General features: G+C 45.4%; 1 long non-coding RNA gene across 5 annotated transcripts in view; it reads left to right on the forward strand.

Moving 5' to 3' along the window:
* The first annotated feature begins 59 nt into the window (after nucleotides 1-59).
* LOC121817075 (uncharacterized) overlaps nucleotides 60-25,857 on the forward strand; it is a 38,307-nt gene continuing 12,509 nt past the window's right edge. Inside the window, exons 1-5 of one of the 5 annotated variants that reach the window (XR_009597202.1) lie at nucleotides 60-138; nucleotides 1,788-1,878; nucleotides 7,169-7,245; nucleotides 9,034-17,213; nucleotides 24,006-25,638. This is a non-coding gene — a long non-coding RNA (uncharacterized LOC121817075). Of the gene's footprint in view, nucleotides 139-1,787; nucleotides 1,879-7,168; nucleotides 17,214-24,005; nucleotides 25,639-25,857 lie in introns of all 5 variants that reach the window. The other 4 variants (XR_009597203.1, XR_009597204.1, XR_009597205.1 and 1 more) reach the window with 4 other exon arrangements.

Here is a 25,857-nt window from a genome sequence, read left to right on the forward strand (position 1 = left end):
TCCGGCCGGGGGGACTCCTCCCCCTGCCCTGCACCAGCCGAGGCTCCGCCCCCACACCCAGCCCGAGGTTCGCTGGGCACCGGAGGAGGCTCGGCTCCACTGGAGCGAGAGGCGAGTGAGACCGTGATCCGTCTACAGGTAAAGGCCAGACCTTGGAACACGCTGAGACCGACTGGCACCCGGGAGCAGGGGATGGGAGCTGGAGCACTGGGGGAGCCGTTAGCGAGGAATAACTCTCATTCCAGGATGCCCTATTTAAACCAGAGTGTCAATTGCTGACGCATCAGCTTAAGCCCAAAAAGGCAAATTTGAACAAACAGCTGCACCCTTCGCATTGGCTGGGCTGAAATTTCCGGGCGCATTAACCAGTGCGGGTTCCGCGTTTTTGAACTAAGATCATGGCCACCTCGGGTCTTCTCGGATTCGCTCCCAGATCCTCCTACGCCTTAGGTAGACTGACCCGACTCAAGAACTGGAGTCCCACTGCTTCAGCAGGTCAAGCTGCTAGTCCTCGAAGTCATTCAGCGTAGCCAGAGTCTGTACCCTCCCTTCCGAGAGGGGAGCGATAACAGTAACAGGGCTGCCAGAAGACTTGGGTGAAAAAACATATGTTAAAGCCTTGACACACCCTGTGCAACCACTGATGCTTATCAGGCAGTACTCAGGCAGCCTGGCTGAATAATCTACCAGGCACGTTTATGCCTGCTTTCATACAAAAGACAATACTAGTCGGTTCTGCCATAAACAACCAAAGCCTCAGCTGGGGCTGGGTTTTATTTAGAAACATCTGAGGCCAGCCCCCCACTTTCCCAGTTACACCAGCTCCCTCCAATGCTAGCCACCTCTTTCTGCCCTGTGTTCCCAGCTCTCCCCTTCACTGCCTCAGAGTCAACATTGCCAGATGGAGCTGGGCCAGCGAAGTGACCTTGAATTACTGACTTCAAAGTTTCCTTCTCCCTGTCTCAGCCAGGCAGAGCTACCGCTTTGGCCCAGACATCTAGTAGATTGGGCCCAAAGCGGGGCTGTTTGGGGCCCCCCAAAGTCTAAGGCCTTATTCAGAGGCCTGATCTTGAGCCAGCATGTCCCAGAATAACCCATCATCCCTTTCATTTTGTTCCCAATTGTCTTGCTCAAAACCCAAGTAGAAAAAAGAAAAGAAAAAAAACAAAAACCCACAAGCAGAGACCGTGGAAGCCTCTGGTATTTGGCTTTCATGCCATCCTAGTATTATCAGGTACAAAGGCCTCACTGTTTATACCTATAAACTAGGAGAATGCCCTCCCCCCAGCCTCCTTTTGGCTCAAAAGAGCAGATTCTGTTCTGTACTGCCACTTCTGAAATGGTTATAAAGAAATTGCTCTCCGCATATTGTTTCTTTATATTGTGGACCAGGGTATCAGAGGCCTGGCAAGAGGCAGTACTAGAGTCTCAGCATATTCCAGAGTCTGGCCCTTACCTGTAGAGGGATCAGGGTGGGAACACATGGGTCCTTTGCAAGCACAGCAGCAGCCCAGGATAGTCAAGGCAAAACCTTCAGATTAAACTCCTCTCACTGCCCCACCTGCCAGGGCTCCAGCTCCATGGCAGCCTTGTCCATCCAGTATCCATTTGGTGAGGCAGTTGGTGTCAGCTCCATTGGTTCAAAGAGGTTAGTACACTTGCTCAAAAAGACACAGCTGGGAAGTAGCAGAACTCTGGTTCATATGCATGAAAGTGAAGTGTCAGTCATGTCCGATTCTTTGTGACCCTGAGGGTAAAGACTGAGTGATATGCATTTTGTTTGCTAGGCTCCTCTGTCCATGGAATTCTCCAGGGAAGAATACTGGAGTGGGTAGTCATTCCTTCTCAGGGATCAAACCTGTGTCTCCCGCATTACAGGTAACTTCTTTACTGTCTGAGCCACCAGGGAAGCCAGTTCACATCCATGCTGCTGCTGCTGCTAAGTTGCTTCAGTCGTGTTCGACTCTGTGCGACCCCAGAGACGGCAGCCCCCCAGGCTCCGCCATCCCCGGGATTCTCCAGGAAAGAACACTGGAGTGGGTTGCCATTTCCTTCTCCAACGCAAGAAAGTGAAAAGTGAAAAGTGAAAGTGAAGTCGCTCAGTCATGTCTGACTCTTTGCGACCCCATGGACTGTAGCCTACCAGGCTCCTCTGTCCATAGGACTTTCCAGGCAATTGTACCGGAGTGGGGTGCCAGTTCACATCCATATACCTGGCTAATAGTCCATCATTCTTTTAAGGAAGGAGAGGAGGAACCAGAGTCCCTATTTATTGTACTTGTTTGGAATTTTTGGTGGTGATAACTACTGGCCTTGAAACCACCTCAGAGAAAGATGATGTTTCAAGGAAAGGTGCTTAGATCCTCCAGTTTGGGGTCAGCAGAATTGGAAACTCCCACCCTTACACATTTTTAGTCAAACTTCAACTAAGTTGTTGAGTCTAGGTCATGTGCAAATTCCCTGTTCAGTTCAGTTCAGGCACACAGTCATCTCCGGCTCTTTGCAACCCCAGGGACTGCAGCACACCAGGCCTCCCTATCCATCACCAACTCCCGGAGTCTGCTGAAACTCATGTCCATTGAGTCAGTGATACCATCCAACCATCTCATCCTCTGTTGTCCCCTTCTCCTACCTTCAATCTTTCCCAGCATCAGGGTCTTTTCAAAGGAGTCACCTCTTTGCATCAGGTGGCCAAAGTATTAGAGTTTCAGCTTCAACATCAGTCCTTCCAATGAACACTCAGGACTGATCTCCTTTAGGATGGACTGGTTGGATCTCCTTGCAGTCCAAGGGACTCTCAAGAGTCTTTTCCAATACCACAGTTCAAAAGCATCAGTTCTTCAGTGCTCAGCTTTCTTTTTAGTCCAATTCTCACATCCATACATGACTACTGGAAAAACCATAGCCTTGACAAGACGGATCTTTGTTGGCAAAGTAATGTCTCTGCTTTTCAATATGCTATCTAGGTTGGTCATAACTTTCCTTCCAAGGAGTAAATGTCTTTTAATTTCATGGCTGCAGTCACCATCTGCAGTGATTTTGGAGCCTAAAAAAATAAAGTCTGACACTGTTTCCACTGTTTCCCCATCTATTTGCTATGAAATGATGGGACTGGATGCCACGATCTTAGTTTTCTGAATGTTGAGCTTTAAGCCAACTTTTTCACTCTCCTTTTCACTTTCATCAAGAGGCTCTTTAGTTCTTCTTCACTTTCTGCCATAAGGGTGGTGTCATCTGCATATCTGAGGTTATTGATATTTCTCCCGGCAATCTTGATTCCAGCCAAGCGTTTCTCATGATGTACTCTGCATAAAAGTTAAATAAGCAGAGTGACAATATACAGCCTTGACGTACTCCTTTTCCTATTTGGAACCAGTCTGTTGTTCCATGTTCAGTTCTAACTGTTGCTTCTTGACCTGCATACAGATTTCTCAAAAGGCAGGTCAGGTAGTCTGGTATTCCCTTCTGTTTCAGAATTTTCCACAGTTTATTGTGATCCACACAGTCAAAGGCTTTGGCATAGTCAATAAAGCAGACATAGATGTTTTTCTGGAACTCTCTTGCTTTTTCCATGATCCAGCGGATGATGGCAATTTGATCTCTGGTTCCTCTGCCTTTTCTCAAACCAGCTTGAACATCTGGAAGTTTACGGTAAAGCTAGTAAAGCATTACTTTACTATCATGTGAGATGAGTGCAACTGTGCGGTAGTCTGAGCATTCTTTAGCATTGCCTTTCTTAGGGATTGGAATGAAAACTGACCTTTTCCAGTCCTGTGGCCACTGCTAAGTTTTCCAAATTTGCTGGTATATTGAGTGCAGCACTTTCACAGCATCATCTTTTAGGATTTGAAATAGCTCAACTGGAATTCCATCACCCCCAGTAGCTTTGTTCCTAGTGATGCTTTCTAAGGCCCACTTGACTTCACATTCCAGGATGTCTCGCTGTAGGTGAGTGATTACACCACCGTGGTTATCTGGGTCGTGAAGATCTGCATATTCTTGCCACCTCTTAATATTTTCTGCTTTTGTTAGGTCCATAGCATTTCTGTTCTTTATTGAGCTCATCTTTGCATGAAACGTTCCCTTTGTGTCTCTAATTTTCTTGAAGAGATCTCTCGTCTTTCCCATTCTATTGTTTTCCTCTGTTTCTTTGCACTGATGGCTGAGGAAGGCTTTCTTATGTCTCCTTGCTATTCTCCACAGTTCCCCGTGGAGGCACAAAAATGCATGTCACTCAGTCTTTACCCTTAGGAAGCCACAAATCAAGCACAAACCAAACATAACAGGAAAGTGAAGTATCCCAAGAGGAGTTTAGATGACACACCAGGCATCCGGTGAACAGAAAACCACCTCTGCTAGAGGAGACCCTGGTGAGCTCAGGGCAGAAACACTCATCACGTGTGTGCTCACTGATCTTTAAGACATGAGAGGGGCTTCTCTGGTGGCTCAGTAGTAAAGAACCTTCCTGCCAATGCAGGAGACACCAGTTCTATCCCTGGTCTGGGAGGATCCCACAAGCTGCAGAGCAACTAGCCCCTTGGGCCACAACTACTGAATCTGTGCTCTAGAGCCCAGGAATGGAAACTACTAAGCCCACCTGTAGCAACTACTGAAGCCCACATGCCCTGGAGCCCACGCTCTGCAACAAGAGCAAGTGAAAAAGGAAAGTGAACCGCAACAAGAGCAAGTGAAAAAGGAAAGTGAAGTCACTCAGTCATGTCCGACTCTTTGCAACCCCATGGACTGTAGCCTGCCAGGCTCCTCTGTCCATGGGACTTTCCAGGCAATAGTTCTGGAGTGGATTGCCATTTCCTTCTCCAGGGGATCTTCCCAACCCAGGGATTGAACCCGGGTTCTGTAGACAGACACTTCACCGTCTGAGCCACCAGGGAAGTCCTCAACAAGAGAAGCCACTGCAATGAGAAGCTCACACACAACAACTACAGAGTAGCCCCTGCTCTCTGCAACCAGGGAAAAAGCCCACGCACCAACATACACCCATCACAGTCAGATAAATAGATAAATTAAAAAGAAACAAAAGACAGGGAGGAAGCTGACCAGGCAGGCAAGGAGAGCGAGGGCCTTGCACTTCCTCCAGGTGGACACTGCAGGGGTTTCGTTTTACCCTATGTTTGTTTCATGTTCTGTTTGTCGGCAGAAGGGTAACATCTGGGAACATCTGGCCCAGCAGTGAGGGGATGTCAGAGAGTAGGAGAGCAAGCCTAGGGAAGGGAGGCCAGGGTTCCTGAACCAGAGACAGGCCTGACACGGGGTCCAGGCAGAACCCTCAAGAAGGAGCAAGAGGGTAGAGGCGGTTTAGAGATGGCATCTGCAGGAATTGCAGCTTGCTGGCCGGGGGTGGAGGCACAGTGACTCAGACTTCCATCGCTGGCACTGGGAGAATGGTGAGGCCATTATTAGAAGTCAGAAAATGGGAAGGGGGAGGGTTGTGGGGGAGGTGTTGATAGCAGAGCTATTTATGGTCATCTCTAAAGTGATTTCCCTGCCAGTAGTCTGTGCTCAGTCCCCCTCCCATCTGCCCTCCCCGCCAGCCACTTCCAGCCTTGTCATCCTGAAGCACAGGCCTGAGCAGTCACTCCACTCAAACAGGGAAGTAGCTCTTCACCACCCGATACAATAAAATCTGAAGAGCTTATAGCGATTCATAACCTTCACTTACCTCTCCACCCTTCTCTTCTACTATTCTTGCTCCACACAAACCCTAGATTTAGCCATTCCCCTGAGTAGTTCTTGGCTCTGAGCAGTTGCACCGTCCCTTCCTTCCATCAAGTGGGTCCTTTCCACTGCCGCCACCACCACCCCCCCTCAATAGACAGACCCTACTCATCCTTGGCCAAGTACAAGTTCAATTTCTCAAGCCTGCACTGTCCCTTGGGGATAAGGGGGAGGGGCACAACATTCATTTACACTTGAATCATATTGAAAGGTAAACAGACCCCTGCCTCCTAAAAAAAGAACATGAAGGACTACTCTGATTTTAGCTTTGTAAAATAAATCTATGGACAGTAACAGGCGGAGTCCAGAAACAAATTTGGAAGATTTTAAAACACTAATTTCAGGAAATTTTCTCTTGCATTACTTAAATTAATCCTTTAAATTCCTAATAAAACCAGAGATCCAAAGTTGGAGAAAGATGAAATGATTGAAAGGCATTAAAAAGAACCAGAGCCTTCATTACTCTATTGGTAACAGAGTCCCGGCACTCCAGTACTGTTGCCTGGAAAATCCCATGGATGGAGGAGCCAGGAAGGCTGAAGTCCATGGGGTCGCTGAGGGTCAGACACGACTGAGCAACTCCACTTCCACTTTTCACTTTCATGCATTGGAGAAGGAAATGGCAACCCACTCCAGTGTTCTTGCCTGGAGAATCCCAGGGACGGGGGAGCCTGGTGGGCTGCCATCTATGGGGTCGCACAGAGTCGGACACGACTGAAGCAACTTAGCAGCAGCAGCAGCAGCAACAGAGTCCCAGAGCATAAGGTTTTCTCCCTGTTTGTAGAAATCTTTTGTTATGATTCTCTCATTGCCTGTTCAAATCTGAGGCTCAGTTGCTTCACCTGCAAATGGGGATAATAACAGTACCTACTCCCCGTAGTTGTGGGTGGTTTAGTGACTAAGTTGTGTCTGACTTAGCATGCGACCCCATGGACTGTAGCCTTCCCAGCTCCTCTGTCCATGGGATATACCAGGCAAGAATACTGGAGTGGGTTGCCATTTCCTTCTCTAGGGGATCTTCCTGACCCAAGGATTGAACCCGGTTCTTCTGCATTGCAGGCTGTCTCCTGCATTGTAGGCAGATTCTTAAGATTAAATAAATTCATGCAGATAAAACGCTTAGAATGGGAACTTCCCTGCTGGTCCAGAAGCTGAAACTCCTTACTCCCAATGCAGGGGGCCCAGGTTCAGTCCCTGGTGAGGGAACTGGATCCCACATGCTGTAACTAAAAAAAAGAGAGAGAATAAAAAGATCCCACATGCCGAAACTAAAGATCTCGAGTACTGCAACTAAAACCCGGCGCAGCCGAATAAATAAATGAACAAATCAGAAAGGATGAAGTAGATATTTGCTGATATAGAAAAATACATTGTGACATATTAAGTGAAAATAGAAAGTTGCAGATAAATATCCTGTTTTATGACTTCCCAGATGGTACTGGAGGAAAAGGGGACAACAGAGGATGAAACGGTTGGATGGCATCACTGACTCAATGAACATGAGATTGAGTAAGCTCTGGGAGTTGGTGATGGACAGGGAGGCCTGGCGTGCTGCAGTCCATGGGGTCGCAAAGAGTCAGACAGTACTGAACGACTGAACTGAACTGAGGTGGTACTGGTTCAGTCCCTGGGTTGGGAAGATCCCCTGGAGGAAGGTACAGCAACCCATTCCAGTATTCTTGCCTGGTATATCCCATGGACAGAGGAGCCTGACAGGCTACGACTAAAGTGACTTAGCACGCACACATGCATCCTATCTTAACATACATACATACATAGGAAAAATTAGAGGCACAGATACCAAGGACAGTCTGGGAGAGGGGTATAGTCAGAGACTCTCGATTTTTACTTTATACAGTTCTGTGGTGGTTGACAATTACATAACAAGAAAATATGAAACCAGAAAAAGAACAGTCCAGATATCTGTAGATAGAGCTTCCCTGGTGGTCCAGGGGCCATGCGGGGAGGCGCCCACAGGCTGCAGAGCAGCTAAGCCAGAGTGCCTAGAGCCTGTGCTCCACAATAGAAGCCCCACACTAGAGAAAGTCTGTTCGCAAGACCCAGCACAGCCCAAATAAATAAATAATAAATTATTAAAAAAAGATATCTAGGGATCTAATTAGATTCTTTTTAATTTTGAAACAAATTGTCACAGTAGTTTATGTGCTGTGCAGAGTGCCTCTTATCCCAGAATTATTCACTCTGGCAGCTTTCTTTAAATTGAAGCTTTTCCTCCGTCCTTGGAGGAAAGCAAAGGGTTAAAGGGGCTAGGGGAGGGAAAGAGGAAGTGAGGTAAGGGAAAGAGGGGCGAGGGCAGCTGGGTACAGCTTCGGTGCCCTGCTGGCCCCCCCCTCCACACACACACACAGCCACATACGTAGGCACCCATACACACACCCCCACCTCGCCTTCCCCGCGGATCTGGCTCCGACTGGAAGCCGCCAGCTCAGGTGCTGGGCTCTTCCTGGGGACACCCGATGGGGAAAGATCAGAACTCAATGAATGTAAAGTTAGGTGGAGGTTAAGACAAGATGGTGCAACCTAGCAGCAACCAACGGTTCTCAGGGTATGGTCCACGGACCCTGAGGAAGGGGGGGACCATGAGATCTAAATTGTGATCATAATAGTAAGTCAGTTATATTTCTCACTGTGCTAACATTTGCCCAAATGATGCAAAAGCAACAGTGGGATAACGGCTTACAATTTAGCCTGAGTCATGACAGAGGCACCAGACTGTGATGATTTTATTTCTCACCACCATGCACTCTTTTTTCTTTTTTCAAGTCCATTAATAAGATCTCAATAAAGCAGTAAAAATTATTTGGTTAGATCATAACTCTTGGTTATACATCTTTCTAATATTCTATATAATATATATAATAATACAAATGGAAATACATACAAAGCACTTGTGCGGCAGACGCATGTAAGATGGTTGTCTCCTGGAGAAGAACTTAGAAAGGACTGGAATGCTTTATTTAAGTTGTGAGCTGTACCAGCTGCTTTCTTCACAGAACATCTATTTAACTGGAAAGAACAACTGATAGAGAAGCCATTCAGACACAAGTATCTGGTAGATATTTTCTCAAAAATGAATGAAATGAACCAGTCACTTCAAGAAAATAGCTTATAGTGTCTGTTACCAGTGATTCTTTTAAACTGGAGCTTTCGAGGGAAAACTAAAATTTTGGAAAACCTGTGGATACCCTGAGCTTGAGAGCTTTCCAATTCTTAATAATGTTTCTAATGAGATTAGTGATATTAACAAATGTGATTTTTTTTTTCATGTTGTATAAGGAACTGTGTCAACTTTGGGAAGATCTGCATAACTCAGTGAGCCAGTATTTTCCAAATGACCAACACATGATGTTAAAAAGTCATGCATGGGTAAAGAGAATGGATTTGAATGTGAGAGGTCTGAATGTAACAGAGGAGAAAAGCACATCTGTGTGGTTTCAGATTCCACATTGCAATTAACCTTTGAGAAAGTATCACTTATACATTTCGTTATAGTAAGTGAATACCCTGGGTCAGGTCTTACACAGTCTCAATGACTGGCAAACCAGGATTGGGCAGTGGCCCAAACTGGGATGCCCCCTAAAAGAGGCCACCAGGGACTCTGCCCAGCTCAGCCCATGCAGGTCACAGAGCGCCTGGTGCTTGCGATGCCTACTATGCTGGGAAGCACTGCCCTGCAGCCCCCCAGGCCCAGATCATGGTGCAGATCTGGTACATGGACAAGTCCCAAGATGACCTGAGTTATCCCTGTGGCCTGGAGCCCAGTCTGCAGCAGCTGTGCCAGCTTGGAGTCCTTTACTGGAAGTTGACAAATATGAGAATGATCCAGAATTAGAAAAAAAATCATAAAGAGAAACTACCCCTAGATAGACATAATAACCATACACAAAAATAAACTTCCAGATTATGAAGAAAAGGTTAAGATGTTTTGGGACTTCCTTGATGGTCAAGTTTTTAAGACTCTTTGCTCCCAGCCCAGTGGGCCTGGGTTCGACCCCTGGTTAGGGAACTAGATCCTGTATGCTACAATTAAGAGCCCACCAGCCACAACTAAGACCCTGCATAGCCAAATAAATTTAAATCAAATTAAAAGTCTACTTTTCAATACATTTAAAAATAGTGAAAAGAAAAGATGTTTTTCTGGGAGCATTTGCACTAGGATGTAAAATTTGCTACAGTTTGGATGGCAGTGGATATTACTATGAAAGAGATAAAGAGGACTCATGGATTCAGATGGGGACTACAAGCCTTGAAATTAAAAGATGCTTGCTCCTTGGAAAGAAAGTTATGACAAACCTAGACAGTATATTAAAAAAGCAGAGACATTATTTTGCTGATAAAGGTCTGTATAGTCAAAGCTGTGGTTTTTTTCCACAAGTCATTTACAGATGTGAGAGTTGAACCATAAAGAAGGCTGAGTGCTGAAGACTTGATGCTTTTGAATTGTGGTGCTAAAAACTCTTGAGAGTCCCTTGGACTGCCAGGAGGTCAAACCAGTCAATGTTATAGGAAATCAAGCCATCAGTATTCTTTGGCAGGCCTGATGCTGAAGCTGAAGCTCCAATACTTGTACCACTGGATGCGAAGAATCGACTCATTGAAAAAGACCCTCATGCTGGAAAAGATTGAGGACAAAATAAAAAGGAGGTGGCAGAAAATGAGATGGTTAGATTGCATCATGGACTCAATGGACATGAATCTGAGCAAACTCCAGGAGACAGTGCAGGACACAGAAGCCTGGTGCGAGGCAATCCATGGGGTTGAAAAGCATCGGACACGACTTAGCGACTGAACAACAATAACATGGATTCAGATTTTTATGAAGAAACGAAAGGTAATAATGCTTCTTGCAGTCATTTATCACTGCTTCACACTGGATGAGAACTGTGTGACAGCTGTGTGGATGTTTGTGGGAGAACCACTGTGGACTGCATACAGCCGGTCAGCTGACCATTTCCATGCTCAAGGACAGTACATGAAACTTTTGGCACAGGCAGCAAGAGGTGCTTCCTGGGTCTTATTACATTCCTTGGAAAGATCCTAAACATGATAACTGAGCAGAAAATCATTGCCTCTTTGCTTTTATGTTATAGATTCAAAGCTAGGTTATCTCCTTTGCAGATTATTTGATCAGAATATATTCTGATCCAGAACTGTGGGGATATGAACAAATCACAGTAATTGGCCCTAACTTAATCAAGATCAATGGTTCAGACACGTGTTCAATTTTAACTGCAGTGAAAGTTTTATCTGCTGAGCTATAAATGCTTACATGTGTTATCTGGGCATGATTTTTAGACTTTAAGCCAGGTATCAGCCAATGCCATGCCTGCCTTATAAGAAAGTTGTGGTAGAGAATATATTTGGTCTTTGCCCCTAGTTCCTGGCACAGAGCTCACAAAACCATTGAAATTTCTTAAGAGATAGGAGTTTCCTTCTGTTATTCATAGATAATCCTTTCTGAGCATCTCAGGTTCACTGAGACAGAATCTCCTGTGCTCAGGACCCCTTTGGACCTCACCCTATGTACCTCTTCATCTGGCTGTTTATCTGAGGCCTTTATACATCCTTTATAATAAATTGAGAACTGTGAATCAACATTTCCAGTGTTTTGTGAGTTGTCCTAGGAAATTACAGGGCCCAAGGAAGGGGTCATGTAAATCCCCAGTTTTTAGCGGGTGAGTCAGAAATGCAACTGAAATGTCCCTGGTTGGTGATAAGCACCAGTGTTGTAGATCTGAGCTCTTAATCTGGAGAATCTAATGCTTTCTGCAAGTAGATAATGTCAGAATTAGTTAAACTGTAGGACATTCACTCCTGCTGAATTGCTTAGTGTAGGAAAACAGACTACAGATGTAGTAGTAGGTAACACAACTAACTAGATATAGGACATTTTGTTTTTCCAAAAAAATTATACCTTGGAGTGAGGAGTGGGAGGGCTTCCTAGGTGGCGCTAGTGGCAAAGAACCCATCTGCCAATGCAGGAGACGCACCGGACATGGGTTCAATTCCTGGATCGGGAAGATCCCCTGAAGGAGGGCATGGAAACCCACTCCAGGATTCTTGCCTGGAGAATCCCATGGACAGGATCCTGGCGGGCTATAGTCAATGGGGTCGCAAAGAGTGGGATACAACTGAGCACAGCACAGAGAGAGAGAAGTGGGAAGGGGAAGAGCTCTCATACTGGGGGCACACTCTCAGCTGCTTATGCTACTTACCACTTTCTCATTCAAAGTAAATCGTAAAAAACCCACTCACACCTGGCCCCCCTTCCTGTGGCAGTGAAACTCCTGCTGGCTTGTCCAACCCTGTGTGCTGCTTCTGCTGTTTCTCATCTCTCTCTCTTTTTTTTCTTGGCCATTCTGTGAGGCATGTGGAATTTTCTGGACCAGGGATTAATCCCGTGCCCCCTGCAGTGGAAGCACAGCGTCTTAACCACCAGACCACGCCTCTTATACTTTTAAAATTCATGTGTGGGCTTCCCTGGTGGCTCGGAGGTTAAAGCGTCTGCCTGCAATGCAGGAGACATGAGTTCAATTCCTGGGTCGGGAGGATCCCCTGGAGAAGGAAATGGCAACCCACTCCAGTATTCTTGCCTGAAGAACCCCATGGACGGAGAGGCCTGGTGGGCTGCAGTCCACGGGGTCGCAAAGAGTTGAACACGACTGAGTGACTTTCACTTTCACAGTATAGCTAGAGCTTAGGGAGTTCCTTGCACACATTAGGTGTTTAATAAATATTTTGAAAAAAAAAAAGAAAATTCATGTGTAACTCCTGTGGGAGATAATAGTTGTAAACAGCTTTAATTAAATGGTACTTATAAACAAAACTTTCATTTTATTCTACTTTGTGTTTTTGGTGTTGTTGATCTTTAAAAATTAAATGGGGTTTGATAATGAGAGCATGGAGGAGGGGAGAAGAATCCTAACATCTGAAAAAGCTATTGAAACACTCCTCTTTTTTTCCGAATGCATATCTGCGTGAGGCTGGATTTTCTTCAAACACTTCAACCGAAACAAAATACAGCAACAGACTGAATGCTGAATTGGGTGTGAGAATCCAGCTACTAATGCTTCTGAGAAGTCAGAGATGAAGAGTTGCAAAATGTAAACAAAACAGCTCTCCTCATTAACTCTTTTATTTTGGAAAATGTAGTTATTTTTAAGTGAATATATAAACATGTTTCAAATTTTGTTTGAACTTTTAATTCAGTAAATAGGTTTTCATGTGTGTGTTCAGTCATGTCCAACTCTTTGTGATGCAATGAACTGTAACCCGCCAGGCTCCTCTGTCCACGCGATTTCCCAGGCAAAATACTGGAGTGGGTTGCCATTTCCTCCTCCAGGGCATCTTCTCAGACCAGAGGTTGAATCCGAGTCTCCTGCATTGGCAGGTGAATTCCTTACCATTGTGCCACCTGGGAAGCCCCAAATAGGGTTTTATATAATCTATGTAAACAAACAACCTTTGGAGTTCTCAACAACTTCTCAGGGTGTAAAGGGATCCTGAGACGAAGAAGTTGGAGAATTATCCTAGAGGAAAGCACTAAGAGCTCAAAAAAAAAATGGGGGACACGTTATTGCACACAAGAAATTTAACATTTATACGGTAATGCTGTATAATCTGTAGTCTGTATTAAATTGTCCCAAGACTGTCCCAGTCATTCCTTTAAATTTGGGAAGATGGTCTGGGATCCAGAATCAAGGCTCAGGCATGGCATTTGGCTGTCACGTCTCATTAGATTTTTTTAAAAATATTTATTTGTTTGGCTGCACTGAGTCTTAGTTGTGGCATGTGGGATTTAGTTCCCTGACCAGGGATCAAACCCAGGCCCTCTGCATTGAGAGTTCAGAGTCTTAACCACGGGACCACCAGGGAAGTCCTTCATTAGCTTTCTCTAATTTAAAGCAGTACCTTCTTCTTTTGTGGGAGAATCAGTGGGAGGTGTATAATTTTGAATTTTTTTGAAGATTTCCAGGGCAGCTGTTTTGTAGACTGTCCTTCACAACTGCCTTGTTTCTTTTGTCTGATGGTTTCCTTATCATTAGATTCAAGCTTAAAAATATATATATAACCAAAATTTTATGTAAAGTGTCATTCCCATTGCATTGGGAAGGCCCTAATGTTAGTTTGTCCTATTTTTGTTATGCCAGAGTAGGTTTGGGGGCTTTCTTCTTGATAGTGATTTTATATTTTATCGCACAAGGTTTATTGCTTCTTCGGCACTTATTGACCCTTCCTTTGTGGTCCCACGTGTGGCCACATTTGTAACTTGCATGTGTTCTTGCAGACAAAATAATATAGTTCCCTAAGACTTCCCAGGTGGCACTAGTGGTAAAAATCTGCCTGCCGATGCAAGAGATCCAGGAGACTCAGGTTTGATTGCTGGGTCTGAAAGATCCCCTGGAGGAAGAAATGGCAACCCACTCCAGTAGTATTCTTGCCTGGAAAATCCCATGCACAGAGGCGCCTGGCAGGCTACAGCCCATGGGTTTGCAAACATTGGAGGTGACTGAGCCACTGAACATACACATGCAGCTGTAAGATAGAGCATTCTGTGCCTGCACGTTGGAACATTCGTGTCACTGTGTTCTTCCAGTCTATATTCTTATAATTTTTTATAAGCTTGATCTCTTAGTTTCTGAGAGAGATGTTAAGCTCTCCCAGTATGGTTGTGAACGTGTCCATTTCTCTTTGTAATTCCATCCATTTGTGCTATATGTATTTTGAAGCTATGTTGTAAAGTGTAGGTTTATGTGCAATATTTTTCTAGTGAATTTTTCCTTTCATCCTTGACCTATGATCATCCTTATACCTAATATTGCTTTTTTCTTTAAGATTTATCTTATATTGCAACACCAGCTTCATTTTCCTTGGTATTTGCCTGGTATATATATTTTTTTCATGCTTCTTACTTTCATCTTTTCTGTCATTAGGTTTTATATGTAATCACTTGTAGTTGAATTTTGTTTTTGTAACAAATTTAAAAGTCCCTGTCTTTTAACAGACACAATTAAACTATCTACATTTATAGGGATTACTGAAAATTTTAAACTTATGCCTGTCACTTTATTTTGCATTTTCTATTTTCCATGCTTGTCTTTAAGTGCTTCTTCTCTTTTATTTTTGGCTGCGCCATGCAGCATGCAAGATCCTGGTTCTCTAGCCAGGGGTTGAACCCGTTGCCCCCAGCATTGGGAGCGCGGAGTCTTAACCTCTGGACTGCCAGGAAAGTCCCCCCTTTTTTAGTTTTCTACTATAACAATGCAGACTTCTTTATTCTTTCTCACCCTTTTCACTGGTTTAGAAATTATGCATTGTATTTTTACTTGCTTAGAAATTAAATTCTTGACTTGATTGTAAAAAGTTTATAACTCATTGTCTTTATCCTTCTTAGAAATATGTGAAACTTAGATAATTTCTGTACAATTTCTCCTCTCCTGTTTTCCACTTTATTATTCCATAGCATTTTAGGCTCCACTGGGTTTTCTGAGCCCCTCCATTTTTTTTCCAAATAGATTTGTCTACATGTTTGCCTGTTTCTTGGCTCTGCAGTGGTTCTTACATTCCGCTCCTACCTGCTGAATTCAATTTCCTGATAACTGGATGACATCATTGAACAGGTCTTTCAGCAAAGATCTGTGGGTAATTAACCTTCTTGGTCTCAAATTGTTCAATTTCATCTTCATTTGGTATACTTTTTACTGAAGTATAATATATATCTATACACACATATGGTGGCTCAGATGGTAAAGAATCTGCCTGCAAATGCAGGAGACCTGGGTTCGATCCGTGGGTCAGGAAGATCCCCTGGAGGAGGAAATGGCAACCCACTCTAGTGTTCTTGCCTGGAGAATCCCAGGGACAGAGGAGCCTGGTGGGCTACAGTCCATGGGGTTGCAAAAAGTTGGACACGACTGAGCGACTAACACACATATACAGAAAGTACACAAATTATTAGTGTACAACTTATGAATGTTGACTGAATCACTACCCAGATCAGGAAACATAAATCACCAGGGTCCCCCAAACCCTCCTTAAACCACCTTCTAGGCACTACCTTTCCTAACTTCCCATTTGCTATCCTAACTTCTACTGAAATAGACTGTTCTTGCCTATCTTTGTTTTTCTGTAAATGGAATCATACTGTATGTACTCTGTTGTGTCTTGCTTGTTCTCAGTGCTGTTTGTAACATTCATCCATGTTTTTGCATGTAGCTGTAATTCATTAGTTCTGCTTCTATATAAAATTCTGTTTATGAATCTGCCGCAATGCATCCATTCTACTACAGATGGCATTTGGGCGGTTTCCAGGTAGGGGCTATTATTAATGATGCTTCTATGAATATTCTGGTTCTCGTCTTTTGCTGCACATTTGTATGAAATTCTGTTGGATGATACTTACAAGCATTTGACTTTAACAGACACTGCCAAACAATTTTCTGAGTGTCTAATTTATATTCTTCCCGCAACGTAGAAGAGCTTTGGTTTCTCCACATCTCATGCTAACAGTTGGCGTTCTCATTCTTTTCAGTTTTAGGCATTCTTGGGGGTGTATTGTGGTTCTCATGGCGGTTTTAAATTGCATTTCCCATGTTCTCTGGGGAGCAATTGGTCAGTGTGTTAGACTAGCAAGTTGCATGTCCCTAGAGACTAATGAGATTGAGCTTCTTTTCATATCCTTATTGTCCATTTGAATATTCTCTTTTGTGAAGTGAATGTTTCAAGCTTTTTGCTTATTTTTTTCCCCCATTGGATTGTTTGCCAGTTTGTGATTTGTAGGAGTTCAATATACATTCTGATATGAGTCCCCTTTTTGGATATATGTATTGCAAAAGTTTTCTCTCCCATTCACTGGCTCACCTCATTCACTTAAAATGTCTTTTGATGCAAAAAAGAAAAAAATCTTAATTTTAATTTAGTCCAACTTATTAGCCTTTTATGTTTATGTCTTATTTCCTGTTTGATACATCTTTTCTTAGCCCTGTAATATCTTCTAGAAGCTTTATTGTTTTACCTTTCACATTGATATCTATAATTCCCCTGGAATTGATTTTTGATGCACCCTATTTCAGACACGTTAAATGTGAAAAACAATATGTACCCAAGAATTGATATAGTTCAGATATTTTTAACTTCCATTTTTAACTGAATACTTTAAAAAATGGATTTTATTTATTTGGCTGCACTGGGTCTTAGTTGTGGCATGCAGGTTGCAGCATTTGGGATCTAGTTCCCTGACCAGGGATGAAACTGGGACCCCTTGTGTTGGGAGTTTAGGATCTCAGCCACTGGACCACTAGGTAAGTCCCTTAACTTAATACTTAACAGGCTTTTTTCTTTACCATTAAATATTCTTCTGAGACGATCCCCCAGAGGAAGGCATGGCAATCCACTCCAGGGATGAAACTGGGACCCCTTGTGTTGGGAGTTTAGGATCTCAGCCACTGGACCACCAGGTAAGTCCCTTAACTTAATATTTAACAGGCTTTTTTCTTTACCATTAAATATTCTTCTGAGAAGATCCCCCAGAGGAAGACATGGCAATCCACTCCAGTATCTTGCCAGGAGAAACCCATGGACAGAGGAGCCTGGTGGGCTATGGTCATAGGGTTGCAAAAAGTCAGACATGACTGAAGCAACCTAGCACAAATATTCTTCTACAAGACTTTTTAAAGTAAATGCCTAATTGTGTTGAAAAAGAGACAACAGACTCCAAATGAATTCCCTTGTGCTAAACTCCATATCAGCAAGTCAAGACTTAATAACTAACCTATAGCACGACACTGAAAAAGAAAATTAGTCACTCAGCCGTGTCCGACTCTTTGTGACCCCGTGGACTGTACCCACCAGGCTCCTCTGTCCATGTGATTCTCCAGGCTAGAATATTGGAGTAGGTTGCCATTTCCTTCTCCGAAACTACAGTCCATGGAATTCTCCACACCAGAATACTGGAGTGGGTAGCCATTGCAGGCTGATTCTTTACCAACTGAGCCAGCAGGGAAGCCCAAGAATGCTGGAGTGGGTAGCCTATCCCTTCTCCAGGGGATCTTCCCAACCCAGGAATTAAACCAGGGTCTCCTGCTTTGCAGGCAGATTCTTTACCAGCTGAGCTACCAGGGGAGCCCCTAACACAACACTGCAAATCAACTATACTTCAATAAAATACAAAAACAAAAAGCCCTAACCTCTTGGCATTTTCAGCCTCTCCCAGGAATGTGATCTTTAATCAGCCAATCTGGAATTACCTGGTCAGCACTAGTAAGGGTTACTGGCCTGATAGTACCAGCCGCCCCTTAAAGGAAGGTGACCTTGCCTGAAACAATCCGCTCTCAGCTAGAATAACTTCCTTGCCCTGTCTCCTGCCTATAAAGTCTTCCCTTTTGAGCAGTTGCTCAGAGCTCCTTTGCCAGATGGAGTGCTGCTCAATTCATGAATCATTAAATAAGGACAATTAAATCTTTAAATTTACTTAGTTGAGTTTTGCTTTTTAACCCAGTCATCATATGCCTCTTACTGGAGCAGGGACTCTGGAATCCAGGCAGGCCTAGTTAATATCTTGTCTTCATCTCTTACAACAAGCTCTGTAACCTTTTACAGGTTGTGGGAACTTTAAAGACTCTGGTCTTTAGTTTTCATGAGAGGTGTGCAGATCTTGAACTGAGTTGGTTTCATAGCTGGATCTCAGTTCCTAATTAATAATTGATTGTTTAGAGGAGATCAAACCAGTCAATTCTAAAGGAAATCAACCCTGAATATTTATTGGAAGGGCTGATGCTAAAGCTGAAGCTCCAATACTTTGGCCACCTGATGCAAAGAGCCAACTCATTGGAATAGACCTTAATGCTGGGAAAGACTGAAGGCAGGAGGAGAAGGGGATGACAGAGGACGAGATGGTTGGATAGCATTACCAACTCAATGGACATGAGTTTGAACAAACTCTAGGAGATGCTGAAGGACAGGGAAGCCTGGTGTGCTGCAAATCCATGGGGTTGAAAAGAGTTGGACACGAAGAACAATAACATGCCAACTGAAAGAGTGACTCCAGAACTGTCTTACTTATTCATTAAAGTCTAAAGTTCTGGGATAGGATATATTCTGTCTTATTTAATGTGACTAAGAACAATAAAACAACATCAAGATGAATGCCCTTTGGTAGGGAAAATTAAAGTCAGGGCTGGCGCCTTGAAGGAGTGGCAGTTGAGCCACTTAATCACATTTCTTTATCAGATTATTCTTTATCTGTAGTGGTTAGGAGAAGATTATTTTTTCTGGTTACCTTTTTTTTTTTCTGGTTACCTTGAGAGAGGCTTACTTACTTTCTCTGTGGCTCACTTTATCATTGCAAAATGGTAGAGTAAAATTTAATACCAAGCTCATGGTGATGTTGTAAGGGCAACCTAAAGGAAGATGAGACAAGTGTTAAGTGATCAGTAATGACCACCATTATTCTCATTGGAAGGACTGATGCTGAAGCTGAAGCTCCAGTACTATGGCCACCTGATGTGAAAAGCTGACTCACTGGAAAAGACCTTGATGCTGGGACAGATTGAGGGCAGGAGAAGGGGGTGACAGAAGATGAGATGGCTGGATAGCATCACCAACTCAATGGACATGAGTTTGAGCAAACTTCAGGAGACAGTGAAAGACAGGGAAGCCTGGCATACTGCAGTCCATCTGCAACTCTTTGCAGTTCCAAAGAGTTGGATATGACTTAGCGACTGAACACAATAACATTCCCATTCTGTGGGATATAGTCCAGTGAGATTACCTGGTGGCTCAGACAGTAAATGATCTGCCAGCAATGGAGGAGGCCCAGGTTCGGTCCCTAGGTCAGGAAGATCCTCTAGAGAAGGAAATGGCAACCCGCTCCAGGATTCTTGCCTGGAGAGTCCCATGGGCAAAGTAGCATGGCAGGCTACAATCCATGGGGTCGCAAAGAGTCAGACATGACTGAGCAAGTAACACTACTACACTACCCAAACTAGGAGGTCCTGTTTCTGTGGAGCTGATGGAGACTGCTGGAACTCATCAGAAGTAAAAGTCATTCAGTCATGTCTGACTCTTTGGGACCCCATGGACAAGACAATCCATGGAATTCTCCAGGCCAGAATACTGGAGTGGATAGCTGTTCCCTTCTCCAGGGGATCTTCCCAACCCAGGGATCAAACCCAGGTCTCCCGCTTTGCAGGCAGATTCTTTACCAGCTGAGCCCAGAAGAAGTGGCTAAAGACAAAATTTCAGTAGGAGTTCCCTGGTGGCCTGGTGGTTGGGATAGTGGGCTTTCACTGCCATGACCCTGGCTCAATCCTTGGTCTGAGAATTGAGATCCCACAAGTCACAGGGCCAAAAAAAATTTTTTTCTAGACATCAGCTTATCTAGGGAGGTGCTGGTAAATGTTTTGTTTTTTTAATTAATTGATTTGGCTGCATTGGGTCTTAGTTGCAGCACATAACCTCTGCGTTGCGGTGCATGGACTCTGTAGCTGTGATGTGTGGGCTCTGGTGCGCATGAGCTCAGTAGTTGCAATGGATCACAGGCTTAGTTGCTCCAAGGTATGTGGGATCTTAGTTCCCCCACCAGGGATCAAACCTGTGTCCCCTGTATTGCAAAGCAGATTCTTAACAACTGGACCACCAGGAAAGTCCCCAGTAAATGTTAACAACCAGCTCTATGGAGGTGGTTGTTATGTTGATTTGTAGCATTTCTGTAGTATAGATACTTCCACCATGGCCAATTTCGAACTATTAACATAACATCACTGAACACAGAGTTGTATAGTATTTCCACGTTAGAGTTTTCCATCAGATAGATACAATACATGTAAATATCCTGAAGAGGAGAAATACTAGTAAAATACCATAAAATAGGAATCAATGAGTTTAGAGTCTTTCAGTATGGTTTATTTCATTGTGAGTTTGTATAACTTAATTTTTGATAGTGCCTATGTTTAATGATTTGCTTACAAAATTCCTGAAAATTTAACAGTTGGCTCTCTTGAGCCTGTATAAGTTGGCTGCAGCCATCACGGAATTGGTGGCCTGTGTGTGGTGCTTAGTGACTCAGTTGTGGCTGACTTTTTGCAACGCTGCTGACTGTAACTTGCCAGGCTCCTCTGTCCCTGGGGATTTCTAGGCAAGAATACTGTTAGTGGGTTGCCTTGTCCTCCTCCAGGGGATCTTCCCCACCCAGGAATTGAATCCAGATCTCCTGCATTGCAGGCTGATGGTGGAGCTAGTGTTAAAGAACCCACCTACCAGTGCAGGCAATATAAGAGACTCAGGTTGAAACCCTGGGTGGGGAAGATCCCTTGGAGGAGGGCATGGCAACCTACTCCAGTATTCTTGCCTGGAGAATCCCACGGACAGAGGAACCTAGTGGGCTATGGTCCATAGGACTGCAAAGAGTCAGACACACTGAAGCGACTTAGCACACTAACCACAAATTAGCCTACTAGCCCTCACTTGAAGCCTGTGTCACGGACAAGTAGCATTTGTGTTGAAGACCTGGCGACTGGACAAGTGCCAAGGGCAGGTTCAATGTACTTCTTAAGGACTAGTGCTTGTTCCTCTGGGACAAGTGTCCCTTCCCCCAGGTCACAGCCCAGAGGTGACTTTTCCTTCCCTGACTCTAAACTGTTTATCATTCGCAGCCACTGGCACCTCCCCCTGCTTCAGGACAGACTGTCTTGGGAATGCCTGGGATGTGCACGTAGGGCATTGTAGCCAACCACTTGCTGAACCCACATCAGGGGCTCACAAGGTCAACTAGATGGCCAGAAGGAGAGCAGCAGGCCTGGGAAGGAGCTTCCAGCTCCTGGGCTCTGAGCCCCATGGTGTCTGTGTTGTTGGGTTAGGAATGCCCTTGGCAAAGAGACCCCATCAGTCTACTGCCTTCATATATTTCAAAACCTGAATCCAAGCTATCCATTTCTCAGCTTAACCTCTTGTCTCCCTATTGCTTCTCTACCCCTGCAAATAACAGAGTCATGATGTTGACAAGTACAGACACTGGGTGCTTATTCTAGAATTATCCCGCTTAAGCCTCATAGCAACCCTATGAAGTGCGTACTATTTTTATTCCAGTGCTGTGAGAAATCCAGGATGTAGAGTGGCGTGCTCATCTGCAAACAATCATAAGGGAAAGAGCCAGTGTCCCAGTGTTTTTCCTTTCTCCCTCAACTGTCTTCCTTCACATGGTAGTCTCAGCTCATATGTGCTTTTTTTTTTTTTTTGGCTGAGCCATGTGGCATGTGGGATCTTAGTTCCCCAACCAGGGATCAAACCTGTGCCCCTTGCACTGGAAGCATAGAATCTTAACCACTAGACCTCCCATATATGCTTATTTTTCATTCTTCAACATGTTGTGAGTGTGTTTGGTCTCTAATCATGTCTAAGTCTTTGTGACCTCATGGACTGTAGCCCACCAGGCTTCTCTGTCCATGGGATATCCCAGGCAAGATTACTGAAGAAGGTTGTCATTTCCTCCACCAAGGGAGTTTCCTGACCCAGGGATTGAACCCATGTCTCCTGCATTGGGAGATGGATTCTTGACTGCTGCACAACCTGGGAAGCAACTTCAGCGTGTTACTTCCTCCTAAATGTTCTCAGCCTAGAGACAGTGGGGGAAGCCTTGGGTCTGAAAAGATTGCTCAGGAAGACAGTGTGCTGTGAGGATGGAGGAGATGCGGGGAGGCGGGAGAGTGGATGAGACCCTGCGGGGCACCAATACCTGAGGGCCCCGGAGGAAGAGGAGACCCCTAGAAGGGCTGTCACAGAAAGTGTGAGATTCCCAAAGGATGAACCGAAGTGGGAAGACTACAGAACAGACAAGAAGTGGAGCGCTGAGGTGTCCCCTGGGTTTAGCCTCCCAGAGACCATCTGTGGGACTTCCCAGGGCTCCAGTGGTTAAGGATCTGCCTTCCAGTCCAGGGGACACAGGTCCAATCCCTGGTCATAGAGCTAAGATGCTAAATGCTGCATGGCAGCTAGGCTCCAGTGCCGCAGCTACTGAGCCCACGCGCTGCAACTAGAGAAAAGCTTGTGTGCTGCAACAAAGACGCAGCTCGACCAAAATGAAAAGCTGGAGGCCATCTGTGACCTTGGCAGTGGGCACTCCTGTTTCTCTGCTGGGGGGTATGGCAGCTGCTGCAGGGAAAGCAGGTGCTTTCCCAGCTATGGGTTGAGGAAAGGCTGCTGCTGCTGCTGCTAAGTCGCATTCAGTCGTGTCCGACTCTGTGCGACCCCATAGACGGCAGCCCACCAGGCTTCCCCGTCCCTGGGATTCTCCAGGCAAGAACACTGGAGTGGGTTGCCATTTCCTTCTCCAATGCATGAAAGTGAAAAGTGAAAGTGAAGTTGCTCAGTCGTGTCCGACTCTTTGCGACCCCATGGACTGCAGCCTACCAGGCTCCTCCGCCCATGGAATTTTCCAGGCAAGAGTACTGGAGTGAGTTGCCATTGCCTTCTCCGTGAGGAAAGGCTAGGAGTTAGCAAAGTGGGTCAGCCAGTGTAGACCTCTCTTTCAGGGAAAAGGAATCAGAAGGGAGAGCCGAGGTGGAAGGAGGGCTCTGGGAATTTGGGTTTTAAGACAGTTAGACGTGACTTGGCCACTGAACAACAACAACAATAATGTGGATTGAACCTGGCCCCTCAGCCGTAGAGTTCAGAGTCCTAACTAATGGACCGCCAGAGAGTTCCCAACCTTTGGTAAATTTAAACGCTCAGCAGAAGGAGCTGGCAGAGGTGAGGCTGACTATGCCAGTGAGAGAGAAGGGTAAAGGCAAGAGGTGGCTGAGGCCCCAGACCCTGAGGGGTCTGAGCCCCCGACGGCAGACGGCAGAGAGTCTCCCCCTTCTTTCCTGGGGAGGAGGTGGCTGCCTGATGGCGTCTATTTCCTCTGACAAGTGGGAGGCAGAAAGTGAGGGGATGAATAGTTGGGAACACGCAGGAGACTGGTGACAACCAGTTGGTCAGTGGGAGTTAACAAGAGATGAGCTGAAGTCAGAAGTAACACGTGTGTGGGGTGGGGTCAGGCACAGTCCTCACAGGAGTTTCTGCCCAACATCACAGACGGGAGTCTGTGCGTGCTGTGTGTCTGCAGTCCTTAAGCTCAATGCGTTCATTCTCCATCAACTTTCTTACTGCTTTGGCCACCAGGAGGTGACAGTCTGTCTGGATACAAAGGACAGCTCACCGTGGCTCCCAGTAACGGCTTGAGGGTGTCTCTGGATTTGTTTCCACCATGGCAGGTTACAAGGGGAAGCCAGGTGTCTGCAGCTTGGAAATGGGTTCTCATCAGACATGGAATCAGCCGGCATCTTGTTCTTGGAGTCCCAGCCTCGAGGAATGTGAGAAGTACAAGTTACCTGTTTCAGCCGCCTGTCTGGGGTGATTTGTTATAGCAGCCTGAGCTGACTGGGGCAGCGCGCACAGTAACTCCGTGAAGAAGGTAATCGTCTTGCCCAGAACAGAGCAGGACTTTGAACTGCAGGTTAGTTTTCCACTGTGTCGTGGGATGTACCACAAGGTGTTGTGGTCTCCCCAAGTCTCCCCTCACTTAATTAAATAGAAAATATGTCTTTGGAACCTGCCTCCCTGAATTCAGCATAGATATAGAAATTTATTGGAAGCATTGGCTCTTTTCCTTTGAACCAGATTTACCTCTTCAGTCATTTAAAAAATTGTATTACTATTTATTTTTATTTATCTGGCTGCACTGGGTCTTAGTTGGGGCATGCAGGATTTTTAGCTGTGGCATGTGGGATCTAGTTCCCTGACCAGGGATTTAACCCAGACCCCCTGCATTGGGAGCACAGAGTCTTAGCCACCAGACCACCAGGAAAGTCCTTCTTCAATCATTTAGACCTGAACTTCATTAGGAGGTAATTAGGTTTTCTCCCCAATTTAATCGGTGGTGGTTATACAGAAGGCCCAGTGGAAAAGTTGTGTGATCACTTAGCCAGGGCCGCCAAGGGCGAGGCAGCAGGAGGGTTAAAACCTGCCCACTGAATATATGCTCAAGCTGGTGAGAGGAGGAGTCAGTGATAGACCTTAGGATTAGCTTTGCCAAAATATCTTAGAAGAGAAAGAGATTAAAGATTCTACGGAAGTATAGATTTTTCAGTCTCCTCGATAAATAGAGAGTGGTGTGGCTGCTGATTGAGAACGTTTATGTCTGTTTGGGGGAGTCAGGGCAGGGGTGTCCAGAAGGAGACGCACAGAGAGCCGTCTTTGGAGTTTGGACATCCCTCATTCTCCCCCACCTCCACTCCCACTATGCCCCCCACCTCAACCTTGAATCCTGGGTACAGTGAGCAGGGCAGTTACCCAGATTCCTGGGCAAGGTTTCCTCTTGGCATCCAGACCGAAAGAGATCAGGGAGGCCACGAGTGTTGAAATAGCCTGGCAGGAGGAATGCTGATTCTGTCTTCCTGCCAGTGGCAGGCACAGGATGTACCAAATACAGCCTGGTCCTTTGCTCTGGGTACAGATGAGTCTAGATTCTGAGGGGCCTGGAGCTTACACAGTTGGGTTGGCCGAGAAGGGGATCCTTTCTGAGAAAATAATACAAAATTAGGGAGACCCTTGGAAGGGGACTGTGTGAGTGAGGGATGCTGAAGTGTAAGCTTCAGAGAGGGTTATGCGTGGAGAAGAAAGTGAAATAGGATGAGGAGATAGAGCTTACGGAAGGGAGGCTACTCTAGACTGGAGTAGTCAGGGGAGGCTGACGTCCGAGCTACAAACCAAACAACAAGGAGCCGGCCATGAGGCCACCGGTGTGAAGAACATTCTGAGCAGAAGGAACAGTCAGTGCAAAGTCCCTGGGGCTGGATCAGGCTTGGAATGGCAGGACCGTGAGAAGATGAGTGTGCCTGGAGTTTGGTGAGCCAGGGGAGAGGGCTGGGTGGTGAGTTCAGGGGACGGGGCAGGGGCTGATTCCTCTTGGGCCTTCAAGACTTGGTACTGCTACTGCTGCTGCTGCTAAGTCGCTTCAGTCGTGTCCGACTCTGTGCAACCCCATAGACAGCAGCCCACCAGGCTCCCCTGTCCCTGGGATTCTCCAGGCAAGAACACTGGAGTGGGTTGCCATTTCCTTCTCCA

This window comes from Ovis aries, chromosome 18, assembly GCF_016772045.2.
Source record: "Ovis aries strain OAR_USU_Benz2616 breed Rambouillet chromosome 18, ARS-UI_Ramb_v3.0, whole genome shotgun sequence".
Taxonomy (NCBI): Eukaryota; Metazoa; Chordata; class Mammalia; order Artiodactyla; family Bovidae; genus Ovis; species Ovis aries.